The sequence below is a fragment of the Sorex araneus genome, chromosome 1 (genome assembly GCF_027595985.1).
Source record: "Sorex araneus isolate mSorAra2 chromosome 1, mSorAra2.pri, whole genome shotgun sequence".
NCBI classification, from domain to species: Eukaryota; Metazoa; Chordata; class Mammalia; order Eulipotyphla; family Soricidae; genus Sorex; species Sorex araneus.
In genome coordinates, this window is record NC_073302.1 from 76,436,857 (window position 1) to 76,454,848 (window position 17,992).

The 17,992-nt window shown below is 40.8% G+C and overlaps 1 pseudogene; it reads right to left on the reverse strand.

The window, feature by feature from the left end:
- Positions 1-914: 914 nt before the first annotated feature.
- LOC129401992 (spermine synthase-like) lies at positions 915-3,390 on the reverse strand (annotated as a pseudogene).
- Between the last annotated feature and the right edge of the window lie 14,602 nt (positions 3,391-17,992).

Consider the following 17,992-nt stretch of genomic DNA (forward strand, 5'->3'; position numbering starts at 1 on the left):
AGCATCCCATATGGTCCCCCGAGCATCGCCAAGAGTAATTCCTGAGTTCATGAGCCAGGAACAACTCCTGTGCATCACGGGGTATGACCCCCCCAAAAAAAGAAAAAATTTAAAAACACATCTTGATTTATTAAAATAGATTTTATTTATTTTTGAAAACTAAAAGTAAGAAGTGGTAACACAGGGTTGTAGGGATATCTATTCTTATGTTTTTGAGATAACTTCATATTGTTTTCCATACAAATTAAACCAATGTTCCTACCAATAGTGAATGAGGGTTCCTTTCTCACTAGATTCCTGCACACACTAGTTATTTCTAGTTTTAATTTTGCATTACATGGAAAGAATGTAGGAATGCTTGAGAAGTAAGTGGCTTGAGAAGATATCACATAAGATATAAGATATCACACTTTATACTGATGTGATATCTCATTGTTTTTATTTGAATTTCCTAATAATATGTGATAATGAGAACTTTTTCATACTTAAAATTCATATGTATGTCTGGCCAAAGACAATAGGATAGGAAACTTGATCTATAAAACTGGGCTTACCTTGGGGAGGAGGTGAACAGTAACAGTCTTTGGGTCATCGGTGGAAGAAAGTAGATACTCTGGTGAGGCTGTGGTTTTGGAACGATGAATGCACAAAACTATAGGTGGCAGTGTCAAAATTATAGTGCCTAATAGAAATGAGAAAAATAACAAGAACAAAATCTAGAACAGTTGAGTCATTTCTATGTCATGGATGGCATATGAATGTCAAGAAGAATCTTTACAGCACACATGATTCCAGGCGAATGATCTTTAAGGTTTAGCTTTTATCCAAACTGCTTGAAACACCCATAGTTCCAAGAATGCAGGAACAAGATTTCCATTATGAATTCCATTAGACAATACAAGAGCAATTGTTTTTCAAAGTTCCATAGGGTTTGAAACAAAGTCAAAGTCAAAGTCAAACAAAAACAAAGTCAAAGTCACACAGTTTCCCGGTCTTTCATATTTCTAACCTTCTTTAAGAACTTTCAGGGAGAGGCCAAGAATCATTCTGGGAAATTCCCAGGAGAATCTTCTGGAGCCAGGGAGATTAGAACAGTTGTGAGATCATTAATCACATAATCAAACTCCCTCACTTTTTTGGCAGGCCTTTTAGTATTGTAATATGGTCTTCCATGAGAACTTGATAACAAGCTCCATCAAGATTGTGTTTAAGACAGAGACTGGAGAGATGGTACAGGATGTAAGACACTAGTCTTTTTTTTAAAATTTTTTATTAGTGAATCACCATGAGGTACCGTTACAAACTTATGAACTTTCGTGTTTGGATTTGTTTTACATACCTCCACCGTTGCCCATTCTCCTGCAACAATGTTCCAAGTATCCCTCCCACCACCCCCACCCCAACCCCCACCACCCCACCCTGCCTCTTCGGCAGGGCATTCCCTTTTGTTCTCTCTCCTGTTGGGTGTTGTAGTTTGCAATAGGAGTATTGAGTGGCCATCATGCCCGGTCTATAGTTTACTTTTGGTACGCAGTTTTAAACCGAGTGGGTTCTCTCAACATTCTCTACTAGGCGTTCCCTTCTCTATCTCAGCTGCCTTTTCCCCCAGCATGTGAGGCCAGTTTCCAAGCTGTGGGCAGACCTCCTGGTTCTTATCTCTACTACTCTTGGGTGTTAGTGCCCTATTCTGCTACTTTATTTTCCACATATGAGTGCAATCTTTCTATGTCTGTCTCTTTCTTTCTGACTCATTTCACTCAACATGATACTTTCCATGCTGATCCACTTATACACAAAGTTCATGACTTCATCTTTTCTAACAGCTGCATAGTATTTCATTGTATAGAGGTACCAAAGTTTCTTTGACCAGTCATCTGTTTTTGGGCACTCCGTTTTTTTCCAGATTTTGGCTATTGTAAACAGTGCTGCAATGAACATACAAATGCAGATGTCATTTCTACTATACCTTTTTGCCTCTCTGGGATATATTCCCAGGAGTGGTATTGCTGCGTCAAATAGGAGCTCAATTTCTAATTTTTTGAGAATCGTCCATATTCTTTTCCAAAAGGGCTGAACCAGTTGACATTTTCACCAGCAGTGAAGGAGAGTCCCTTTCTCCCCACATCCGTGCCAACACCAACTGCTTTTGTTTTTTTAAATGTGGGACAGTTTCTGTGGTGTGAGATGATATTATTGTTTTGATATGTATCTCCCTTATGTTTAGTGATGTAGAGCATTTTTTCATTTGCCTCTCAGCTATTCAGATTTCTTCTTTGGGGAAGTTTCTGTTGATTTCATCACCCCATTTTTTGATCAGGTCGACAGTTTTCTTCTTGTGGAGTTCAACCAGTGCCTTGTATATCCTTGTTATTACCCTTTATCAGATGGGTACTGGCAAATAACCTTTCCCATTCTGTGGACTGTCTTTGCATTTTGGTCACTGTTTCTTTTGTGGTGCAGAAGCTTCCTAGTTTGAGATAGTCCCATTTATTTATCTCTGTTTTCACTTACTTGGCCAGTGGCATGTCATCTTTGAAAATACCATTGGCTTCAATGTCATGGAGGGTTTTGCCGGCCTTGTCTTCAACATACCTTATGGATTCTGGTCTGATGTTGAGGTCTTTAATCCATTTTGATCTGACTTTTGTACATGATAGGTGGAGATCTAAGCCCATTTTTTTGCATGTAGCTGTCCAGTTTTTTTTGGGGGGGTACACCCGGCCATACTCAGGGGTTACTCCTGGCTCTACACTCAGGAATTACTCCTGGCGCTGCTCAGGGGACCATATGGGATGCTGGGAATTGAACCCAGGTAGGCCGCGTGCAAGGCAAATGCCCTACCCACTGTGCTATAGCTCCAGCCCTAAGTAGCTGTCCAGTTTTGCCAGCACAATTTGTTAAAAATGCTTTCCTTGTTCTACTTCACATTTCTTGATCCGTTATCAAAGATTAGATGATCATATATTTGGGGGTGTGAAGACACTTGTCTTTCAAGCTGCTGGTATATGCCCCTAGTTTGAACCCCACACATGGTCCCATGAACACTACCAAGGGTCATTCCTAAGTAGAGAGTAAGGAATAGCCCCAAGCACCACAGTAATGACCGCAAAACAAAGCAAAAGAGATGGTCCAATACATCAATACAAAGTTTTCACAGATATTTCTTACATCCATCAATCACCATTTGGGCAATCTCTGTCACAGTGACCACTTTTTGGCTTCAGTTCTGTTATTTTACAGGACCTGTCTCCAGGACATTTTTGCCAGTGTCATCTTCTTTGCCATTGTCCTTGATTTATTGTATGCCAAATCAGCTTCTGTCAAATTAACGTCCTCACTAAGAAAAACATTTCCAAATTGATTGTAGTGTGGAGTTTTAACGCCACGACAATATCAGTCTATATATACCACTTTATCTATGTCACCCTCAAGAGGTGACCATATGCAGTGGACTCATAGTCTACCTATGGCACCTACTCCAAATTTAAGTGGTAATCACTTCACCTGCTTAGTACAGTGCTGATTCAGTTCTTTCATTCTTCTGCTGCATTCCAAGGACTGTCAATTTCTTCTTTGCCTTGGGGCCAGAATGATAGTACTTGCCTTGAGGGCTAGAGTGCTTGCCTTGCACATGGCAGACTCAGATTCCATCTCTGGCACCCCATATGATCTCCCGCACCTTCCAGGAGTAATCCTTCAGTGCAGAGCCAGGGGTAAGCCCTGAGCACTGCCAGGTCCCAAAAGAAAAAACATAAAGAAACATCCAACAATTCTTTATTTGCCTTGTGCATCATCCCTTGTAACTCTGAAGGGCCAGTAATTACCAATCCATGTGTGCAAATTCTGAAATTGGCAAAGCTGCTGTTTCTGTTTATGTGGGTCACTAAATAGCTGTGATTCTGCCAAGTGTGGACTTACTCTGACTCTTTCATGCCTTGTCTCCAGAAGAAGGACTGCAAGATTTTTAGACCTGTCTTGCCTTCAGCATAGAGCATGAAGCTTGTCTGGGTCCTGGGCCAAACTAAAGGGGAGAGGGGGCAGCACATGAGATTGGGTTGTGTAATGACTCCAAAATCATTTGAAGGCTTTTTTATGTGAATAAGAGCCATTTTGAAAAACAAATACTCTCCTGAGATTTAAGCCTACCAAATATTCCTAATATATGCACTTAAAAATGAAGGGATATTTTGATTTGTAAGAAATGGCAGTTAAAAAACATTACACAAGAAGTTGAGGTCTGTAGAGCTGAAGACCCACAAGTGGCTAGTGGGGAGGCCAAAGTTCTACTTGCTTTTCTAAACTCTCGGTCCTAAGAGCTTGCACAGTTTAGTACAGCATATTTTTCTCCTGTGACTTAGTCAACTTAAACCAAATAAGGATAAGCATATTTAAGAGGGTGAGGGGGGAAGGGATGAGTTTCACTGAAGCAATAAGACTTAAGTGGAACAAGGATGAAAGGTCATAGTGTACACAAAGGATGACTAGGGACACCTTCATGTCTGAAACTTCCTCTGACTGCCTAGCTCCACTGGGGTCAGGGAATTTAGTAGATATTTATTCTACAACTTCAATCACATCAGCTTTGAGTAATGCAAAGGACAGATCAAGTATCTGAGGCAAGAAGAACCATGGGAAGATGATAACACTAAACCTGAAAATTCTGGTCAATAAACTAATGTTTGGGAGATAGCAGCCTTAATTTGTTCTATCCTATACTTATTGATCATCCATACTTAGAACTGTGCCTTGAGTTTAATGCAGGGGACACAAAGAAGAGTAACACAGGATCCCTGCACAATGAAGCTGCACCCCATGAGAGGAGACCTTTTCATAATCAGTAACTGTATTACATATTGTACCTAAAGGTTTATAAGGCCTGGTTATAACAAATAGATAGAACACAATTCTCTTGGGAGTTGCTAAGAATGGGTTTGCAGCATGGGTATCTATGAACTGGATGATATATATAGAGAGAGTCTCTTGCCCACACGCCTGTCTGTCTTCCCCAGGGCTCCTCGGAGGGGATGGGCTCCAGCTTCCCTCCCCACCCCAATCAGAGCTCCTGGCGGCTGAAGACCACCGGAACTTAGCTGCAGCCATGCTGGAAGCCCCTCTCCACATGTTCGGACAGGCCTCAAACATGAAGGTACAGGCAGAGGAACCCAGGTGTGTGTAATCCCATCAACGGCCAACATCCAGAGAGAGACTTAAAAGCAAGCTCTCAGAAGCCATATATTTTGCCGACTTCTCCCTCTGGGAGAAACTGGCAATCCTCTGAGAGTTTCCTGCCCACATAGGACAGCCTTGCAAGCTTCCCATGGTGTATTCATATGCAAAATCCAGTAACAAGCTGGATCTCATTCCCATGACCCTGAAGAGCCCCCAGTGCAACATCATTAGGAGGGCCGAGTCGAGATAGACTTCTAGGATCTTAGGGAAAGGACGAAATGAGATGTTACTGAGCCTGCCCGAGAAACCGGTGATTAATGGGATATCATGATCGTGATACATGTATATATATATATTATATATATATATATATATATATATACCTGAATACCTGAAGGATCTGCTGCCAGAACTCGTCAACACAATGGCTTGGCTCTTCACATGCTACCTGTCTGAATGCAAGGTTTTTTCCCAGTGGAAAACCAGTAGGACCGTTCTGTTGGTAAGAAGGGAAACATCCATGACATTAGCAACTATCGCCCAATCTGCCTGTTGTTCGTTGTCTACAAGTTGTTCACTTGAGTCATCCTAAATAGAATAGGCAGAACACTAGACAAAGGACAACCATGCAAGCAAACCGGGTTCTGAAAAGGATTCAGCACGATTGACCATATCCACACAGTGACCAAGATTATTGAAGTTTCACGAGAGTTCAAGATGCTGCTCTGTCTAACATTCATTGATTTAAAGAAGGCCTTTAATTCTGTTGAGACTGAAGCAGTCATCAAAGCCCTAGCAAAACAGAGCATTCAAACTCAGTACATCAAGATCCTCTGTGAGCTGTATTGCAGATTCACCACCAGGATCTTACCATTCTACAAGGAAGTGATCATTGACATAAAAAGATGGGTTCAGGAGGGTGATACCATTTCACTGAAACTCTTCAGTGCCACCCTCGAGAACATCATGAGACAACTGGAATGGGGAGGAATGGGAGTGAAGATAGATGGTTGGCAACTATACCACCTCTGCTTCGCTGATAACATCATTCTCATAATGCCAAACATTAGCCAAGCGGCACAAATGCTGGCCGACTTCAACTGCTAGTGTGGAAAGCTCAGACTGCAGCTGAACCTCAACAAGATGATGCTCATGAAAAACGAACTAGTCCCTGATGTTCCATTTGCTCTCAATGGAATGAACATCTCCGAATGCAGCAGCTATGTGTACCTGGGTCGAGAACTCAACATGAGAAATGATTTGGCGCCAGAACTGCACAAGTGGAAGAGAGCAGTGTGGAACCCTTCAAGAGCGTTGAAGATGTGGTTAAGAAGACAAAGAACCTCCGGCTCCAGGCACATCTTTTCGACTCCACCGTTCTTCCTGCACTAACATATGCTTCAGAGACCTGGGCCCTATGCAAACAGGATGAGAACACTATTTGGGTATCCCAAAGAGGAATAGAAAGAGCTATGCTAGGAGTATCATGTTTCACTCAAGTGAGAGAAGGAATCCGGAGTTCCGACCTCTCTCTATGGTCAAGAATCAGGGACACTCTCTCATTTGCCAAGGCATCAAAAATCAGATGGGCCAGACATGTAATGCAATTCAGAGATGACCACTGGACTAGAACTGTTACCAAATGGATTCCACGGGACGTCAAAAATTGCCTGACTGCCCACCAAGAAGATGGTCAGACTTTGTCAAAACCCTGAATGTACGATTTGAAGCTCTTCCTGTTCCTGGAGTGAACAGATATCATTGGGCTACACTCAAACATGACAGGGACAAATGGAGGCCCTACTGGCACCTGCTCGAGCAAATCGAGGATCAACGGGATGACAAGTGATATATATGAGTGAGATATATATATATCTTCATATATATGTATATATATATATATGAAGGTGCTGAGTCATTCAAATTTACCATGAGATAACAATAAGCTCACTGAGCTCTCTCTGACCCTTGCTCTCATCTTCTAAATTAGAAATGGAGAAATTTTAATATGAGAACAAAGGTCAAGATTGAATTGAAAGAGTAATTGAGATGAGTCTGTTATGCCAAGGTTAGGAAAAATGGGCCCCTGTTAAAGGTTCATTAATTGTCCTTCTTTTCTCCAGGAATATGGACTCCCCAAGGTTTCTGACCTTCTGTTCCTGCATAAATGGTTTAATTTTCCTCTCTATTAAGGGCAAAATAAAAGCAATTACATACCATACACAGATACACCCATGCATACCATGCTTGGATCTAATTTAAGGGCTTCTTTGAACATTCAAGATCTCCCCATCTCCCTTTCTGACCATTAGAGCAATAACTAGGGTTAAGGTAAAAAACAACTCTATCAAGAACTTGCTAGGACTGCTAAGGTAGGAAAAGACCTATACTTCCTAACATCTAATTTCAAGACTAGCCCAATACCAGAATATGTTTGAATATTCATTCTGGGCATACCCAGCCAAGGTGGGTGGAAGACAGATTTGGATACAAGAGTTTGCCAATATGAGAGCACTTTCCCACAGTACAGGATATAAGAATATCCTGGCAAAGACCTGAGAGAAGGTGAGAGAATGATTGACTCATACTAAGTGAGCAGAGTTGCTGAGAGACAGTGTTACTTAATGGAGAGGGGAAAGAATGCAGTAGACTCTTTTATTTTGCCTGACTTAATAGTGAATGACATGTATAGCAATCTCTGTCCATAGCTATCATTGCAATGTTGTTATGAAGATCACCAAGTCAATATTTTGTATCAAAAATCATACTTCAAACATCTCCCATTGGGACCCAATCATCCAGACACACCAAGGAACTCCAGGTCTTTGAGTGTTCAACTAAGCCTGAGTAATTTTAGTTCCTGGAGTTCTTTTACTCAATGCCCAATCAGAAAATTATTATCTTTGATGTAGATAAGTTTTTTATGCAGAGAGTCTCTTGCCCGCATGCCTGGCTATCTTCCCCGGGGCCCCTCCGAGGGGATGGGCTCCAGCTTCCCTCCCCGCCCCGAGCAGAGCTCCCGACAGCTGAAGACCACCGGAACCTAGCCACAGCTCACCTTGTAACTCTGGCTTAGAAGAATGCACCATGCAAGGCAGTCCTGTATAGTTATACTTGACTATGAGATAGGATCTAACATAGCTAAGAATAACGTAACAGAGCAAGAAATGGAAGCATCCAGTGTAATAACAAAATTCAAAAAACCAGCGTTCTCAGAAAATAGGAGAAAATTTTCTTTAGGAAATAAAATTGAGAATTCTCTTTTCTGGCCTCAATCTGTACAATTTACTGATTTATGATCTCCAGCAATTAATTATTTTACAGAAACTACTCCTTCTTGGACATCCTTTTTGTTTTTGTTTTTTTTTTTTATAGATCAGGAGCTTTATTGCAATTTGCCTGTGGCTTGGAAGATGGTGCTCTCAACATACATGTCTTCAAGGCAACCATCTTCCAACCCCAAGTTTATAAGTACTCAATGAATTCTCATTACTAAGTTTAGTACAACTCAATTTTTCCAAGAGATTTGGAAAACAATTTGATACCCCTGGGACATCACATTTCTTGTATGAACATTGTTCTTTAAGAATACCACACTGGGAATACTTGATTTAAAATTCATCAAGGTACCTTATACCACATGAAAATTAGTCCCTGGATATAATTGTTTTTAAAACCCATAAAGTTTGAAATCCAATCTAATTTCCCACGGAGAAAATAGATGTTCACTCTGCTTATCATTGTTTTTCACAAAATGATTTCCTAGGAATATTTTTCCAAACAATGCCAGAAATTTCACTATAATAAAACACCATGTAATTCTATGAATGGGTGCCAGTTACCCTGCATAGCGCAATACTGCTTTAGTTCAAGGTTCAAGATAAGAGCCTGGTGAGTTTGCTATGCAGATTGAAGTTAATCCCCAAACCGATTATGTTGAAATCTCAGCTATCACAGAAGTGTGCTGGCATAATGTTCATGCAGAGTTTAGTCTTCTGGTCCTTTGGACTGCAGAATTAATTGACCCGGTATGCCTTATTTACTGCATTAGAATACAATTTTTTCTAAATTCTTTTTTTTTAATCATTTTCTTTTTTTTCTTTTTTTTTATTTTATTGAATCACCATGTGAAAAGTTACAAAGTTCTCAGGCTTATGTCTCAGTTATACAAGGTTCAAACATTCGTCCTTTCACCAGTGCCCATATTCCACCACCAAAAACCCCAGTATGCCTCCCACCCCCACCCCCCACCCCCGCCTGGGTAACTGATAAATTTCACTCTTCTCTTTACCTTGATTACATTCCATATTTCAACACAAAACTCACTATTGTTGTTGGAGTTTCAACACAGACTCACTATTTTTGTTGGAATTTATCCCCCAAGAATACATCCCTATTGACAAGGAAATATTTGATATTGAGTTTTCCACTAATGAGAATGAAGATATAAAAAGTCGCGTGGCTGCCGTAGCGGCTGCGCAGCTTACAATTTCTGTATTTTAGTAATTAAATCCAGGGAGATTAAAGTTGGAAATTGAATCGTTTCCCTTCCTGGAGCAGCATGGAGCAAAAGCTTAGTTCACAGTCTGGATACATGGTTGCAAGCACTCTCTGGAACCCCAAGTCTTATAGCTGCCTCTGGTTCCTGCTCGTTCGGCATTCTCGCGGCTGTGCAGAGGCATGGCCACCCGGGTTGAATCTCGGCCGGAGCCCGAGCTCCGGCCCCGGCCCAAGCCTGCCTAGGTGTCCCGGTTTCAAGTTCAAAGCACACATTTTTTTTTCCATGCCACAAAGTTCTTACCTGCTCAAAGGACCCATAAAATGTCGGACACCACGCCTTCTCCCCCGGGAGGGAGCAGAGACCAAGGGAGAAGGATATTTCCTCCGTTAGCCGGCGTGGGGCAAAAGCTTAGTTCACAGTCTGCATACATGGTTGCAAGCTCTCGCTGGAACCCCAAGTCTTATAGCTGCCTCTGGTTCCTGCTCGTTCTGCATTCCCGCGGCTATGTAGAGGCATGGCCACCCGGGTCGAATCTCGGCCAGAGCCCGAGCTCTGGCCCTGGCCCGAGCCTGCCCAGGTGTCCCCTTTTCTAAATTCTTATGCAAAATATGAAAACCACTGATGTCTTTTTCTTTTTCATAGTGTCAGGGATAAAATTTGAAGTTTGCACATGCAAAACAAATGCTCTTCCTTCTCCTTCCTTCCTTCCTTCCTTCCTTCCTTCCTTCCTTCCTTCCTTCCTTCCTTCCTTCCTTCCTTCCTTCCTTCCTTCCTTCCTTCCTTCCTTCCTTCCTTCCTTCCTTCCTTCCTTCCTTCCTTCCTTCCTTCCTTCCTTCCTTCCTCCCTTCCTTCTGTAGAACACCAGGAATTTGTACTTACAAGGTTGCAAGGCAAGAGCTCCCAAGCAACTGCACTATTGCTCAAGGCCAAATAGGAATTTTTGGCTAAAACAGTCTGCTCAAGTCAAAGACCAGATAGGATTAAGAAAGGAACCTTAACTTAGATGTTAAATATCTAAAGAGTTTTGAGAAACATTATGATCTTGGACCTGGCATTTAATGTTTTCACTTCACTTCCTTCTCTAAAGTGTAAAGGACTATGACTGCCTTCCTACCTCCCTGGATGACTTCAGACAAATTCATATGTCTGAAAGCCCAAATTCATATTTCTCTCCATGAACCATGCTATTTTTTAGGAAGGCACTTGGCTATTATGGGTATGTAAACAAGCAAAAATCCTTCCTGAAGATTTACTGGGGAAGTTATGTATAAAAAATATACAGAACTGAATAATTCCATGTGCAATAGGTAGCTAAGGAGATGACTCAAAGGGCCGGGACATGTGCTTTGCATGCAGAAGTCCTACTTCCACCCTGGCATTGTGAACACCATGCTGGGAATTGCTTCCAAGCACAACCATGTGTAGCTTCTCAAACAAAATAATACAAAATAGGAGCATGCTTGTTGAGTATACCTGGAAGTAGAGGAGTCTCTGCTATATTATTTTGCCTGGTAGAAATCTTACTGCAGTTTAGTAAGGGCTTGTATGGTCTCTTGTAAGACCCCAGATATTCCAAAGACTATAGAGGTGAAAAACATGTAAATGGGAGGCCACAACTGATCCTAAAGGGTCACAATGGGAAGGATGGGAAGGCACAAGATATAAACAAGATGGAAAGGGGACTGAGGTAAGAAAACCGTTGAAAAGAGATTTGGGAGGAGTAGCTGTGGTTTTGAATATGGTTGATGAAGATCACATCTGCCCATTCGAAATAATTTAACTGTTGTTGCTGTTTTGACTATTTCCTTGTTGCACAAAACTTTTCTTAGAACCACAATAGTCAACAGCATAGGAAAACTGCTAGCTAAATGCAGGATTCCTGTACCAATTTAAAGACATTTTTCTACATTAATAGCCACAGTGTAGCTACGTATTGGCAATATTAACACATTATTTGCTTGTTTATTTTGTTTGGAGGGCCATATCTGATAGTGCTTAGGTGCAACTCCAGCTCTCTCTGCTTGGAGCTCACAGTTGGTGGTGCTCTGAGACTATCTGCAGCCAGACATTGCAAATACCAGACATAGCAAATGTTTGGAAGAATGAATGACAACCTTGGGATACTCTGATAATTTTTAATAAAACCGGTATGGCAATGGGGAATGCACTGCAGTGAGAAGTTAGCAATTGCTAAACAATTCATTTGTATAGGAGTCTATCTGGGCCTTCTGCAAGCAAAGCATGTGCCCTGCCCTTTTGAGCTATGTCTCTGGTCCTGAGTATATCTATACCTATATATCTATACCCATATACCTATACCTATATTCCCTAAAAGAGAACTATGGGCCTGGCTAATATGGTCTTCCCCTGTGTTTTCCATCTTAGTCAACAAAACAGTCACATGATAAATAATAAAAATAGCAATTATACTTGAGTACTTTTATGTTCCAGCCAATAGCACAGCAGTTAGGCATTCGCCTTTCATGCGGCCGATCCGAGTTCGATTCCTCCGCCCCTCTCGGAGAGCCTGGCAAACTACCGAGAGTATCGAGCCCGCGCAGCAGAGCCTGGCAAGCTACCTGTGCATATTGGATATGCCAAAAACAGTAACAATAAGTCTCACAATGAGAGACGTTACCAGTACCCGCTCGAACAAATCGATGAGCAACGGGATGACTTTTATGTTCCAATGACTGTGCTAAAAATTGTATGCAGATCCTTTCACTTAATTCGAACACTGAAGCTTATAGTAGCCTGATACTAATAACAGGCTAGCAAAGGTGTAAAAGTCAGGTGTGTGTAAAGAACAGAACTGTTTGCTGATGGAACAGTTTAAGGTATAACTTTTTTATGCATTCATAGACATCCTGTTCATATAAGATAATTTTCAATCTATTCAATGTTCATTATACCTTTTTTTAGGGGAGGTGGGGAGGATACAGCCCAGGACTTCACACAAGCAAGGCAATTATTCTACAACTGAGCTATATTTCTGAAGCCCAGTTATTTTCTTAAAGTATTACAGGAGTTCTGGTTCCAATATTTAAAAATTATCTATTTGTTTTGAGGTAATGTTGACTCTTCTCTTTTAGGGAGGTGTTGGGGGAGGAGGCAGTATTTGGTCATGCTCAGAGACAACTCTGAACTACTCTTGACTTGCTTGGTGGACTATAAGGTGCCTGGGCTAGAATCCAGGCTTCCTGCCTGCAGAGCATGTGAGCGAACTCTTTGGCTTTACGTACTTAGGGGTATAGCTTCATACATTCAATAGTACGTTATTATACCATGTCCACTACTATGGAACCAATATCCTGGTTGACCAGATTCCCTTTCAAAACACTGCTCTGGTAATCTGAGTTCTGTATTCTTAGAATCCAAGGATCTGTTTCCGTTGACTTTGTTGCTCCTTCTGAGTTATTTTGCATGGCAGACCCCCCGACCAGTTCAATCTCTGTTGTTGCAAGTGACATAATGACATGGTTCCAACATTGCTCTCCCCCTCACCTCGCCTCTTCTGTCTTGGGCATTTGGATTGTTTCTCTTTCTTGGCTCTTATAAATTCACCATAAGAAAGCATATGCCTCTTTTTGCTTAGTGCTTTTATGTTTTATGGATCAATATCTAGGAGTAGAATTGTTAGGTCATATGGTAGATTTAATATTTTGAGAAAATTCCATGCTGTTTTCTGTAGAGAATGACTGGTTCCCACACTTACCAGCACTTGCTGTTTTTGGATCTTTTTGATATAGTCAGTCTCACAGGTATGAGGGGATATCTCATTGCAGATTTGATTTACATTTACTGATAAGTAATATAACTTTCTCATGTGCCTAATAGCCATCTGTAGGTTTTCTTTGGTGAGTTTTCTATTCAGCATTTTTTTAAAGTATAATAGGTTATATTTGGAAGTTTTGAGGAAGGGGAGAAAGGGAGAGGGAAAGGGAGAGAGACAGAGAGAGAGGGAGAGAGAGACGGAGAGAGGGAGAAAGACTGACAGAAAAAAGAGAGAGAGCATAACATGGTCAAGAGAGAACAAGGGTTTCTCCAGAATGGAGAGGCAGCCCCAGTACACATCCCAGCATTAGAAGTAAAAGTATGAAAGAACATCGCAAGAGGGGAGATGTGGGTGACACATGTACTCAGGCACCACATGCACTCAGCAGCAACACATGGGCACAGGTAGCTCATGGCTCAGGAAGCATATGTATCCCCTGTTCAGCTTTTATTCCCATTTTTTCTTTTGTTATTATTATTGATGTTGAATCTTGTGACCTATTTGTATGTCCTGGATATTAACCCTTTGTCACATGTATAATGTGCAAATATTTTTTGCTTTCTTTCTTTTTTTAATCATTTTCTTGAAGTACAGAGATTTACAACATTGTTAATTGTATTTTTCATGCATACATAATTCTAACAGCACACCCATCACCAGAGATCCCACTTCCCTTTACCAAGGCACACTCTCAGCTACCACCTTCTCCTGGGGAATCTCAATTCTATAAGCAAAATTGCCATTTTTAATGACTTTGGCTATTTGTTATTTACTTGCTATTATTCTTTATACCCCACATATAATAGAGATCTGTTTTTTAGTTTATTTATTGTGGAGGTGGAGGCACCTACAAACATACAGATAAAGCTAAATTCCAGAAATCAAAAAAATTATAAATCAATAATATGTTGGTAAATTTTTGGATAAATTTATAAACTTAAAGAATTAATAATGAGAATAATTTTATGTGAATTTAAAATTTTATATGAATTAGTTAAAAACTACAAATATACAACTTAGTAAGAGTGAGGAGAGGAGAATGAAGAAAAATGTAAGGGAAAACCTGGATAGGCCGATAAGAGCATAAAGGTGTGTTTTATCATAAAAATGGTACATTGACTTTATTTAAGGAAATATTACATTATAAATCATGCTTATGTATCTGCACTAGTAAGTATAAATACTGTAATAAAAATCTCTATAGATGTAAAATATCACCTGAGTAGATATAGAACTTTCAATATAAGTGAAAATTCATTATTGAAAAAGTACAAAATCCCTCGGAAAGCTAGGAATATATATACATCTTTCAAATCTAGTAGATGGCAGTCATAAGCTCCAATGAGTGAGTGTCACATTCAACAGTCAAGTGCTGAGAAGTCTGACTTATCTTTTAAAGAAATGCTTCTTGCTCCTTAATACTTCGTGCAAAACTGATTTTAGAGCTATACAATTCCCAAAGCTATTGCCTGTTCATGAAACTCTGTATAATTCCTTCATATCTGAATGATAATCTAGCTGAATAGAAATTCCTAGTAAGGTGTTAATTTCATTGAATATTTTTTTCTCTCTTTTTTTTTCTATTTTGCTATGTCCCACCATTTTATCCTGGCTCAAGTGACTTGTTTGATAGATCTGCTATGGTTCTTATGGATTTTCTTTTGTTTATAAGTTTCTTTATGATCTTGCTGCCTTCAATATTCTGTCTCTGTCTTTGACTTTTGTCATTCTGATTGTGATATATCTTAGATTTTTATATTTGGGTTTATTTTCATGGGACCATTCTGGCTTTTTGTTTTCTTTTGTTTTGTTTTGTTGAAGTAAAACAGACTTTATTTGGGGGCTTTTGAAAGGGAGGAGGGAGAGAAAGTGGGAGAGAGTAGTGAGTAATGCACTCAAGAGAGTGCAGACTTCTCCAAAGGTGGAGGAGCGCCCCTATACACAACCCAGAATTAGATATGAAAATATGAAAGTACACATCTCAAGAGGAGAGATGTGGGGACCCATGTGCTCAGACGCCACTTGTGCTTGGTCACGTGGGCACAAGCAGCACAGGGGAGTGAGCAGCATATGCGCCTCTTCTGGCTTTTTGACCTTGATGTGGGCTTTCCTCAACTCTGGAAAATTCTTATCTATTGTTCTGTTTTTGGTTTTGGACCACACCCACGAATGTTCAGGGGTAACTCCTGGCTCTGCATTCAAGAATTACTTCTGTCTATGTTCAGGTAGCCATATTGGATGCTAGGGATCAAACTCAGGTCAGTTACATAAAAGCCCAACATCCTAGTCCTGTTGGGCTTGTACTATCTCTCCAGCCCCTCTTTGATTTTAATTTTTTTTTTATTTTTTAACTTGTGAGTCTTCATTACATTTGTTTTCCTGTTTTTCGGGGACTCCAATTGTCTTTTTTGTTATTGTTGTTGCTGTTTTTGTTTCTGGGCACACCCAATGGTGCTCATGCTCAAGGATCACTTTTGGTGAGGCTCCTGGGACAAGATAGGGTGCTAGGTTTGAACCCAGGTATGCCACATGCAAGGAAAAAGCCCTACCTGCTGTAGTTTCTCTTCAGTCCAATGGTTCTTACATTCTTCCTCCTGATCTCATCTTCACTGATGTATTTTTCATTTCCTTTCAAATTATTTTTCATCTTTCGTTGTTTTCTAGAGGCTTCCTATATCTCACTTGGAGCTTCTTGGTTTTTTCCCTCAGGTGCTATTATTATGTTGCTTAGAACCTCTATAGTATTTTTTTATATTCTTCTGATTGTAGTTTTCTCATTTCAACTCATATTTTCTGATGCTTTGCCAACTTTGTGTTTTACTCCCCTTTTTTCTGTGCTATCATTTCTTTGAGCTCATTAAACATCTGAGCATGGATGTTTAATGTTACTAAAATCATTTTCTGTGTGTGCAGAGATCTGGTTGGTACTGGTTGAGCTTTCCTATGTTGTTATTTTTACTCAGTGAGCTTCCCAATTGTGCTTGCTGTATTTCTGCTGCACTGAGAGTAAAATCTTTGCAATTAACCCTTCTGTAGCTGTCACTTGGCTGCATATGTGGCTGTGCAATTTAAGTGATGCGGAGGGGACTGGTTGAGATGATGGCGGAGGAGTGAGGTGCAATGGCTGTGGGGGTTCAAATATATATATATTCCCCTCTTTTCCTTACTCCTGTCTTTGCACTCTCTCTCTCTCTCTCTCTCTCTCTCTCTCTCTCTCTCTCTATATATATATATATATATATATATATATATATATATATATAGGCCCAGGATGCTGGCTGGTTTTTTTTTTAATTGAATCACTGTGAGAACAGTTACAAAGCTTTCAAGATTGGAACATACAATGATCCAACACCCATCCCTTTACCAGTGCACATGTTCGACCACCAAGAACCCCAGTATACCACCCTTCCACTCTTCATCCTGCCTGTGTGGCAGATGATTTTCACTTTACTCTCTCTTTACTTTCATTATATTCAATTTTCGACAGAAAACCCACTATTATTATTTGGAATTTTCCACCCAACAATCAGACCTGCAGAAAAGCCATCATTAGATTATTTGTTTTCTATTGCTGATAATGAAGAGCATATGATGTTGCACGGCTGCGAAAGCGGCTGCGCTGTTTTGGAATTCTGGTGTTTTAGTAATTAAGTCCAGAGGTTTTTCTGCCAGCAGCCACTGCATTCCGAGATTGGCTTGTGTGCCTCTGGGATCATGGCTTTTGGGAGCAGAGGAGCTGTTCGTGGGCAGCTGCTCAGGGTCTCATTTGAGCGGGTAACAGGGCCAGTTCTGCCCTACCCATCGAGAGATTTCCCACATGCCCCCTCACTGCAAGCTCCTACATCTGTCCAATTGGCTCTGAAAGGTGGCAGTTGCCATGCTACCGCAAAGGGGAAAAGGTCGAGGAACAAAAACCCTCCCACTCCCGGGACTGCAAGGGGCCATAGCTTAGTTCACAGTCCAGGAGTATATCTGCCAGCTGCCACTGCATTCTGAGATTGGTTTGTGTGCCTCTGGGATCATGGCTGCTCAGGGGCGGAGGAGCCGTTCCTGAGCGGATTTTTTGTATATCGGGAAAGGTTTGGAGAAATAGTCTCGGTCCCCACATACCAGAGCCATGTTAGTAGAAGCTCATTGTCTCCAGGATTCCATCTGGAGAAGGTGGGGACTCTGTACCTTCTCCATCTGTGTTGTTGGCCCAGTCTGGGGTCCGGAACATTCTCTGGCTTGTGGTGCCCACCGGCCAGGATTCTTCTGGCTGGGATGTTAACCTCACCTGAGGGCTTGAAAGAGCAAGCAGAGGTTCAGGAGATGTGAAGGAAGCCAGTGGAGAAGATAGCAGAGACAGTCAAGCCTATTTTTATTTTAATATGGTTTTCTTTTCTGTGAAGAAGCTTTTCTATTTGATCTAGTTCCATTTTAGATCTTTGCTACTTCAACTGAACCCCCAAAGACATGACTAAAGTCAGTATCATGTAATGTATTTATTGCCTATGTTTTCTTCTTTTTATTTAATGATTTTTAGGCATAACATCCAAGACATT